The sequence below is a fragment of the Lepisosteus platostomus genome, chromosome 6 (assembly GCF_059453375.1).
Source record: "Lepisosteus platostomus isolate fLepPlt1 chromosome 6, fLepPlt1.hap1, whole genome shotgun sequence".
In the NCBI taxonomy this organism is placed as follows: domain Eukaryota; kingdom Metazoa; phylum Chordata; class Actinopteri; order Semionotiformes; family Lepisosteidae; genus Lepisosteus; species Lepisosteus platostomus.
The window spans coordinates 16,258,698-16,267,891 of NC_142616.1; the positions used below are offsets into that span (position 1 = coordinate 16,258,698).

Here is a 9,194-nt window from a genome sequence, read left to right on the forward strand (position 1 = left end):
CAGCTTTCAATATTTGAAGGAAAACTACGAGCTTGATGGCTCGAATGTGAATGTTAAGCAATCGTTGATCAAACGCACGTCTTCTAAGGATTCGTGAGAGTATTCTCACCACCGTTTTCACTCGGATATACTTTTCATTTGCTAAGCTGCCAAATCGGACGAGAAAATGCCGGAGACGCACTCGGTGCAGACTGAGGTGGGGAAGGAGGCGTGGCCCTTCAATGCTTGACAGCTGAAGGACGTTGAGCGGAGGAGAACCTATCAGAAGTCGCAGAGGCTAAAGGAGAGCACCTGGCTCCCAGAGCTCCAGACTCGCACCTGGAGGATGCGGGCATCGATCCCGCTACCTCTCGCATGCTAAGCGAGCGCTCTACCATTTGAGCTAATCCCCCTCGCTTCAGGCTTCTCGGCATCATGTCTTACCGCCCTCTGCCCTTGGTCTGCAAGGCAGTCCTTTCAAGTGCGATGAAGACGCACGAATAGACCTTCCTTGCCTATTGTACGAGCTGAACTTTTGTGCTCCTCAATTCAATGCTCTTTCCATCAACTCATCTTGTCTTTTGACGCTTGGGGTTTTGCGCTCCTTTGACTCTCGGCATATCGGGTGACTTGAAACACTGAAGTTGTTGCTTACGGAGTGTGGAACATTGTTTTGCAACTGTCATGACGCTGTGTGAGCCTTTCATCGGCAACAGGGGCAGGCTGACAGCAGCGCCAGCGAAAGTTAGGGCAAATTTGTGGACTTAACTCTGAATGTGAGGGTTATGTAGGAAAGGGGTGCGGCTTTGCTCCTCTTCCGTGTAAAGGTGACGCTTTCCACGTGGTAGGCACGCAGACGTGGTTCTGAGCGAATAGTTGCTGCAAGTGTCCGAAAAGAGCAAGAAAGCGAGTGGCCCTGCCCCGTGTGAGGATCGAACTCACGACCTTCAGATTATGAGACTGACGCGCTACCTACTACGCCAACGAGGCCAGCTGCGGCACCCGGGCCGGAAAGTTTGCCTCACAGGGATTTCAGACGCCTGTTCCCTAATCTTGCGACACCCGCTGCTGGGTGTTGCATTTGCCTTTTGATCTCACCCGAGACTTTGGGGCTTTGTTTCTGTCGCGAGTCTGTCTTTCACAGCTCACCTAGCACAAGTCTCTCTGGCTGAAATGGCCTCTCTGCTTCAGCATCGTGCCCTCACTCAGCCATTAAAAACATCACTCGGACCTCTGACATGCTGCCATGAAGTGTCAAGAGAGTGGCGGAGACGCACTTAAGCCAGAGAGAAGATGAAAAGGGGGCGTGGCTGCTAAACGCTTCACACTCTCCTCGCAAGGCGTGATCAGGGGTTAAAGGACACCTTTCGGCACACCGAGCGCTCAGCGTACACCTGGAGGATGCGGGCATCGATCCCGCTACCTCTCGCATGCAAAGCGAGCGCTCTACCATGTGAGCTAATCCCCCTCGCTGTCCCTTCCTCCTCGGCGTCGCCTTGTGCCGCTTGTTCCCCTCTTACCGGGCGCCGTCCACTGCCCTTCGCCTGCAAGGCAGTCGGCTTTCTTGACTTATTGATGAAGGTCTGACGGGACGAGCGAATGACGCCTCCCCCCGTCCTCCAACTCGCTGACAACACAGAAGCGGAAGAGTCGCTGTGGCTCGTTGGTCTAGGCGTATGATTCTCGCTTTGGGTGCGAGAGGTCCCGGGTTCAAATCCCGGACGAGCCCTTTTCCTCTTCTTCCACACTCCTGGGACCTGATATCCACATCACCTCGCAGCGTCTGCTCACGGCAAACGATGGAAGGTGACTGATGACTGAAGGAGCCTGGTGAATCCTCATCACGTGGCACAATGACAGCGTGCAGTCAGCTGTCCAAGGCGGCAACCTCGTTGCTCGTTCAAAAGAACACGTCCTGAAAACTCCTCACCGCTATGTGGTAAATGAGCACCGCGATCGCTTGTCGTCATGCGCCATTACTTGAGAAATGCAGAAGCAAAAACCGCCCTCTCTCAGCCTCCGAAACGTGTGCGGGGCTCGCCTTGCGCTCTCTGCGCCTCGCATATTTGTGGGGCTGTCTGCTCTTCTTTCTGTTGAAGTACTCCAAATACTTCACCGTCCTGCAGAGCGTGATGTGCTCGCTGACAGCTTTCAATATTTGAAGGAAAACTACGAGCTTGATGGCTCGAATGTGAATGTTAAGCAATCGTTGATCAAACGCACGTCTTCTAAGGATTCGTGAGAGTATTCTCACCACCGTTTTCACTCGGATATACTTTTCATTTGCTAAGCTGCCAAATCGGACGAGAAAATGCCGGAGACGCACTCGGTGCAGACTGAGGTGGGGAAGGAGGCGTGGCCCTTCAATGCTTGACAGCTGAAGGACGTTGAGCGGAGGAGAACCTATCAGAAGTCGCAGAGGCTAAAGGAGAGCACCTGGCTCCCAGAGCTCCAGACTCGCACCTGGAGGATGCGGGCATCGATCCCGTTACTTCTCGCATGCTAAGCGAGCGCTCTACCATTTGAGCTAATCCCCCTCGCTTCAGGCTTCTCGCCATCATGTCTTACCGCCCGCTGCCCTTGGTCTGCAAGGCAGTCCTTTCAAGTGCGATGAAGACGCACGAATAGACCTTCCTTGCCTATTGTACGAGCTGAACTTTTGTGCTCCTCAATTCAATGCTCTTTCCATCAACTCATCTTGTCTTTTGACGCTTGGGGTTTTGCGCTCCTTTGACTCTCGGCATATCGGGTGACTTGAAACACTGAAGTTGATGCTTACGGAGTGTGGAACATTGTTTTGCAACTGTCATGACGCTGTGTGAGCCTTTCATCGGCAACAGGGGCAGGCTGACAGCAGTGCCAGCGAAAGTTAGGGCAAATTTGTGGACTTAACTCTGAATGTGAGGGTTATGTAGGAAAGGGGTGCGGCTTTGCTCCTCTCCCGTGTAAAGGTGACGCTTTCCACGTGGTAGGCACGCAGACGTGGTTCTGAGCGAATAGTTGCTGCAAGTGTCTGAAAAGAGCAAGAAAGCGAGTGGCCCTGCCCCGTGTGAGGATCGAACTCACGACCTTCAGATTATGAGACTGACGCGCTACCTACTATGCCAACGAGGCCAGCTGCGGCACTCGGGCCGGAAAGTTTGCCTCACAGGGATTTCAGACGCCTGTTCCCTAATCTTGCGACACCCGCTGCTGGGTGTTGCATTTGCCTTTTGATCTCACCCGAGACTTTGGGGCTTTGTTTCTGTCGCGAGTCTGTCTTTCACAGCTCACCTAGCACAAGTCTCTCTGGCTGAAATGGCCTCTCTGCTTCAGCATCGTGCCCTCACTCAGCCATTAAAAACATCACTCGGACCTCTGACATGCTGCCATGAAGTGTCAAGAGAGAGTGGCGGAGACGCACTTAAGCCAGAGAGAAGATGAAAAGGGGGCGTGGCTGCTAAACGCTCCACACTCTCCTCGCAAGGCGTGATCAGGGGTTAAAGGACACCTTTCGGCACACCGAGCGCTCAGCGTACACCTGGAGGATGCGGGCATCGATCCCGCTACCTCTCGCATGCAAAGCGAGCGCTCTACCATGTGAGCTAATCCCCCTCGCTGTCCCTTCCTCCTCGGCGTCGCCTTGTGCCGCTTGTTCCCCTCTTACCGGGCGCCGTCCACTGCCCTTCGCCTGCAAGGCAGTCGGCTTTCTTGACTTATTGATGAAGGTCTGACGGGACGAGCGAATGACGCCTCCCCCCGTCCTCCAGCTCGCTGACAACACAGAAGCGGAAGAGTCGCTGTGGCTCGTTGGTCTAGGCGTATGATTCTCGCTTCGGGTGCGAGAGGTCCCGGGTTCAAATCCCGGACGAGCCCTTTTCCTCTTCTTCCACACTCCTGGGACCTGATATCCACATCACCTCGCAGCGTCTGCTTACGGCAAACGATGGAAGGTGACTGATGACTGAAGGAGCCTGGTCAATCCTCATCACGTGGCACAATGCCAGCGTGCAGTCAGCTGTCCAAGGCGGCAACCTCGTTGCTCGTTCAAAAGAACACGTCCTGAAAACTCCTCACCGCTATGTGGTAAATGAGCACCGCGATCGCTTGTCGTCATGCGCCATTACTTGAGAAATGCAGAAGCAAAAACCGCCCTCTCTCAGCCACCGAAACATGTGCGGGGCTCGCCTTGCGCTCTCTGCGCCTCGCATATTTGCGGGGCTGTCTGCTCTTCTTTCTGTTGAAGTACTCCAAATACTTCACCGTCCTGCAGAGCGTGATGTGCTCGCTGACAGCTTTCAACATTTGAAGGAAAACTACGAGCTTGATGGCTCGAATGGGAATGTTAAGCAATCGTTGATCAAACGCACGTCTTCTAAGGATTCGTGAGAGTATTCTCACCACCGTTTTCACTCGGATATACTTTTCATTTGCTAAGCTGCCAAATCGGACGAGAAAATGCCGGAGACGCACTCGGTGCAGACTGAGGTGGGGAAGGAGGCGTGGCCCTTCAATACTTGACAGCTGAAGGACGTTGAGCGGAGGAGAACCTATCAGAAGTCGCAGAGGCTAAAGGAGAGCACCTGGCTCCCAGAGCTCCAGACTCGCACCTGGAGGATGCGGGCATCGATCCCGCTACTTCTCGCATGCTAAGCGAGCGCTCTAGCATTTGAGCTAATCCCCCTCGCTTCAGGCTTCTCGCCATCATGTCTTACCCCCCGCTGCCCTTGGTCTGCAAGGCAGTCCTTTCAAGTGCGATGAAGACGCACGAATAGACCTTCGTTGCCTATTGTACGAGCTGAACTTTTGTGCTCCTCAATTCAATGCTCTTTCCATCAACTCATCTTGTCTTTTGACGCTTGGGGTTTTGCGCTCCTTTGACTCTCGGCATATCGGGTGACTTGAAACACTGAAGTTGTTGCTTACGGAGTGTGGAACATTGTTTTGCAACTGTCATGACGCTGTGTGAGCCTTTCATCGGCAACAGGGGCAGGCTGACAGCAGCGCAGCGAAAGTTAGGGCAAATTTGGGGATTTAACTCTGAATGTGAGTGTTATGTAGGAAAGGGGTGCGGCTTTGCTCCTCTCCCGTGTAAAGGTGACGCTTTCCACGTGGTAGGCACGCAGACGTGGTTCTGAGCGAATAGTTGCTGCAAGTGTCTGAAAAGAGCAAGAAAGCAAGTGGCCCTGCCCCGTGTGAGGATCGAACTCACGACCTTCAGATTATGAGACTGACGAGCTACCTACTACGCCAACGAGGCCAGCTGCGGTGCTCGGGCCGGAAAGTTTGCCTCACAGGGATTTCAGACGCCTGTTCCCTAATCTTGCGACACCCTCTGCTGGGTGTTGCATTTGCCTTTTGATCTCACCCGAGACTTTGGGGCTTTGTTTCTGTCGCGAGTCTGTCTTTCACAGCTCACCTAGCACAAGTCTCTCTGGCTGAAATGGCCTCTCTGCTTCAGCGTCGTGCCCTCACTCAGCCATTAAAAACATCACTCGGACCCCTGACATGCTGCCATGAAGTGTCAAGAGAGAGTGGCGGAGACGCACTTAAACCAGAGAGAAGATGAAAAGGGGGCGTGGCTGCCAAACGCTTCACACTCTCCTCGCAAGGCGTGATCAGGGGTTAAAGGACACCTCTCGGCACACCGAGCGCTCAGCGTACACCTGGAGGATGCGGGCATCGATCCCGCTACCTCTCACATGCAAAGCAAACGCTCTACCATGTGAGCTAATCCCCCTCGCTATGCCTTCCTCCTCGGCGTCGCCTTGTGCCGCTTGTTCCCCTCTTACCGGGCGCCGTCCACTGCCCTTCGCCTGCAAGGCAGTCGGCTTTCTTGACTTATTGATGAAGGTCTGACGGGACGAGCGAATGACGCCTCCCCCCGTCCTCCAGCTCGCTGACAACCCAAAAGCGGAAGAGTCGCTGTGGCTCGTTGGTCTAGGCGTATGATTCTCGCTTCGGGTGCGAGAGGTCCCGGGTTCAAATCCCGGACGAGCCCTTTTCCTCCTCTTCCTCACTCCTGGGAACTGATATCCACATCACCTCGCAGCGTCTGCTTACGGCAAACGATGGAAGGTGACTGATGACTGAAGGAGCCTGGTCAATCCTCATCACGTGGCACAATGCCAGCGTGCAGTCAGCTGTCCAAGGCGGCAACCTCGTTGCTCGTTCAAAAGAACACGTCCTGAAAACTCCTCACCGCTATGTGGTAAATGAGCACCGCGATCGCTTGTCGTCATGCGCCATTACTTGAGAAATGCAGAAGCAAAAACCGCCCTCTCTCAGCCACCGAAACGTGTGCGGGGCTCGCCTTGCGCTCTCTGCGCCTCGCATATTTGCGGGGCTGTCTGCTCTTCTTTCTGTTGAAGTACTCCAAATACTTCACCGTCCTGCAGAGCGTGATGTGCTCGCTGACAGCTTTCAATATTTGAAGGAAAACTACGAGCTTGATGGCTCGAATGGGAATGTTAAGCAATCGTTGATCAAACGCACGTCTTCTAAGGATTCGTGAGAGTATTCTCAGCATTGTTTTCACTCGGATATACTTTTCATTTGCTAAGCTGCCAAATCGGACGAGAAAATGCCGGAGACGCACTCGGTGCAGACTGAGGTGGGGAAAGAGGCGTGGCCCTTCAATACTTGACAGCTGAAGGACGTTGAGCGGAGGAGAACCTATCAGAAGTCGCAGAGGCTAAAGGAGAGCACCTGGCTCCCAGAGCTCCAGACTCGCACCTGGAGGATGCGGGCATCGATCCCGCTACTTCTCGCATGCTAAGCGAGCGCTCTACCATTTGAGCTAATCCCCCTCGCTTCAGGCTTCTCGCCATCATGTCTTACCGCCCGCTGCCCTTGGTCTGCAAGGCAGTCCTTTCAAGTGCGATGAAGACGCACGAATAGACCTTCGTTGCCTATTGTACGAGCTGAACTTTTGTGCTCCTCAATTCAATGCTCTTTCCATCAACTCATCTTGTCTTTTGACGCTTGGGGTTTTGCGCTCCTTTGACTCTCGGCATATCGGGTGACTTGAAACACTGAAGTTGTTGCTTACGGAGTGTGGAACATTGTTTTGCAACTGTCATGACGCTGTGTGAGCCTTTCATCGGCAACAGGGGCAGGCTGACAGCAGCGCCAGCGAAAGTTAGGGCAAATTTGGGGATTTAACTCTGAATGTGAGTGTTATGTAGGAAAGGGGTGCGGCTTTGCTCCTCTCCCGTGTAAAGGTGACGCTTTCCACGTGGTAGGCACGCAGACGTGGTTCTGAGCGAATAGTTGCTGCAAGTGTCTGAAAAGAGCAAGAAAGCAAGTGGCCCTGCCCCGTGTGAGGATCGAACTCACGACCTTCAGATTATGAGACTGACGAGCTACCTACTACGCCAACGAGGCCAGCTGCGGTGCTCGGGCCGGAAAGTTTGCCTCACAGGGATTTCAGACGCCTGTTCCCTAATCTTGCGACACCCTCTGCTGGGTGTTGCATTTGCCTTTTGATCTCACCCGAGACTTTGGGGCTTTGTTTCTGTCGCGAGTCTGTCTTTCACAGCTCACCTAGCACAAGTCTCTCTGGCTGAAATGGCCTCTCTGCTTCAGCGTCGTGCCCTCACTCAGCCATTAAAAACATCACTCGGACCCCTGACATGCTGCCATGAAGTGTCAAGAGAGAGTGGCGGAGACGCACTTAAACCAGAGAGAAGATGAAAAGGGGGCGTGGCTGCCAAACGCTTCACACTCTCCTCGCAAGGCGTGATCAGGGGTTAAAGGACACCTCTCGGCACACCGAGCGCTCAGCGTACACCTGGAGGATGCGGGCATCGATCCCGCTACCTCTCGCATGCAAAGCGAGCGCTCTACCATGTGAGCTAATCCCCCTCGCTATGCCTTCCTCCTCGGCGTCGCCTTGTGCCGCTTGTTCCCCTCTTACCGGGCGCCGTCCACTGCCCTTCGCCTGCAAGGCAGTCGGCTTTCTTGACTTATTGATGAAGGTCTGACGGGACGAGCGAATGACGCCTCCCCCCGTCCTCCAGCTCGCTGACAACACAAAAGCGGAAGAGTCGCTGTGGCTCGTTGGTCTAGGCGTATGATTCTCGCTTCGGGTGCGAGAGGTCCCGGGTTCAAATCCCGGACGAGCCCTTTTCCTCCTCTTCCTCACTCCTGGGAACTGATATCCACATCACCTCGCAGCGTCTGCTTACGGCAAACGATGGAAGGTGACTGATGACTGAAGGAGCCTGGTCAATCCTCATCACGTGGCACAATGCCAGCGTGCAGTCAGCTGTCCAAGGCGGCAACCTCGTTGCTCGTTCAAAAGAACACGTCCTGAAAACTCCTCACCGCTATGTCGTAAATGAGCACCGCGATCGCTTGTTGTCATGCGCCATTACTTGAGAAATGCAGAAGCAAAAACCGCCCTCTCTCAGCCACCGAAACGTGTGCGGGGCTCGCCTTGCGCTCTCTGCGCCTCGCATATTTGCGGAGCTGTCTGCTCTTCTTTCTGTTGAAGTACTCAAAATACTTCACCGTCCTGCAGAGCGTGATGTGCTCGCTGACAGCTTTCAATATTTGAAGGAAAACTACGAGCTTGATGGCTCGAATGGGAATGTTAAGCAATCGTTGATCAAACGCACGTCTTCTAAGGATTCGTGAGAGTATTCTCAGCATTGTTTTCACTCGGATATACTTTTCATTTGCTAAGCTGCCAAATCGGACGAGAAAATGCCGGAGACGCACTCGGTGCAGACTGAGGTGGGGAAGGAGGCGTGGCCCTTCAATACTTGACAGCTGAAGGACGTTGAGCGGAGGAGAACTTATCAGAAGTCGCAGAGGCTAAAGGAGAGCACCTGGCTCCCAGAGCTCCAGACTCGCACCTGGAGGATGCGGGCATCGATCCCGCTACTTCTCGCATGCTAAGCGAGCGCTCTACCATTTGAGCTAATCCCCCTCGCTTCAGGCTTCAGGCTTCTCGCCATCATGTCTTACCGCCCGCTGCCCTTGGTCTGCAAGGCAGTCCTTTCAAGTGCGATGAAGACGCACGAATAGACCTTAGTTGCCTATTGTACGAGCTGAACTTTTGTGCTCCTCAATTCAATGCTCTTTCCATCAACTCATCTTGTCTTTTGACGCTTGGGGTTTTGCGCTCCTTTGACTCTCGGCATATCGGGTGACTTGAAACACTGAAGTTGTTGCTTACGGAGTGTGGAACATTGTTTTGCAACTGTCATGACGCTGTGTGAGCCTTTCAT

At 53.7% G+C, this 9,194-nt stretch overlaps 12 non-coding genes across 12 annotated transcripts; 4 read left to right on the forward strand and 8 right to left on the reverse strand.

Annotated features, from left to right (window-relative positions):
- Window positions 1–319: 319 nt before the first annotated feature.
- trnaa-agc (transfer RNA alanine (anticodon AGC)) lies at window positions 320–392 on the reverse strand. The gene has a single exon. It is a non-coding gene; the product is annotated as a tRNA-Ala (tRNA).
- Window positions 393–896: 504 nt separating this feature from the next.
- Window positions 897–969, reverse strand: trnam-cau (transfer RNA methionine (anticodon CAU)). The gene has a single exon. It is a non-coding gene; the product is annotated as a tRNA-Met (tRNA).
- A 405-nt stretch (window positions 970–1,374) lies between these two features.
- trnaa-ugc (transfer RNA alanine (anticodon UGC)) lies at window positions 1,375–1,447 on the reverse strand. The gene has a single exon. It is a non-coding gene; the product is annotated as a tRNA-Ala (tRNA).
- Window positions 1,448–1,636: 189 nt separating this feature from the next.
- trnap-ugg (transfer RNA proline (anticodon UGG)) lies at window positions 1,637–1,708 on the forward strand. The gene has a single exon. It is a non-coding gene; the product is annotated as a tRNA-Pro (tRNA).
- Window positions 1,709–3,020: 1,312 nt separating this feature from the next.
- On the reverse strand, window positions 3,021–3,093 carry trnam-cau (transfer RNA methionine (anticodon CAU)). The gene has a single exon. It is a non-coding gene; the product is annotated as a tRNA-Met (tRNA).
- A 407-nt stretch (window positions 3,094–3,500) lies between these two features.
- Window positions 3,501–3,573, reverse strand: trnaa-ugc (transfer RNA alanine (anticodon UGC)). The gene has a single exon. It is a non-coding gene; the product is annotated as a tRNA-Ala (tRNA).
- A 189-nt stretch (window positions 3,574–3,762) lies between these two features.
- Window positions 3,763–3,834, forward strand: trnap-cgg (transfer RNA proline (anticodon CGG)). Its single transcript has one exon. It is a non-coding gene; the product is annotated as a tRNA-Pro (tRNA).
- Window positions 3,835–5,145: 1,311 nt separating this feature from the next.
- Window positions 5,146–5,218, reverse strand: trnam-cau (transfer RNA methionine (anticodon CAU)). The gene has a single exon. It is a non-coding gene; the product is annotated as a tRNA-Met (tRNA).
- A 669-nt stretch (window positions 5,219–5,887) lies between these two features.
- Window positions 5,888–5,959, forward strand: trnap-cgg (transfer RNA proline (anticodon CGG)). Its single transcript has one exon. It is a non-coding gene; the product is annotated as a tRNA-Pro (tRNA).
- A 1,312-nt stretch (window positions 5,960–7,271) lies between these two features.
- On the reverse strand, window positions 7,272–7,344 carry trnam-cau (transfer RNA methionine (anticodon CAU)). Its single transcript has one exon. It is a non-coding gene; the product is annotated as a tRNA-Met (tRNA).
- Window positions 7,345–7,751: 407 nt separating this feature from the next.
- On the reverse strand, window positions 7,752–7,824 carry trnaa-ugc (transfer RNA alanine (anticodon UGC)). Its single transcript has one exon. It is a non-coding gene; the product is annotated as a tRNA-Ala (tRNA).
- A 189-nt stretch (window positions 7,825–8,013) lies between these two features.
- Window positions 8,014–8,085, forward strand: trnap-cgg (transfer RNA proline (anticodon CGG)). Its single transcript has one exon. It is a non-coding gene; the product is annotated as a tRNA-Pro (tRNA).
- Window positions 8,086–9,194: the final 1,109 nt, after the last annotated feature.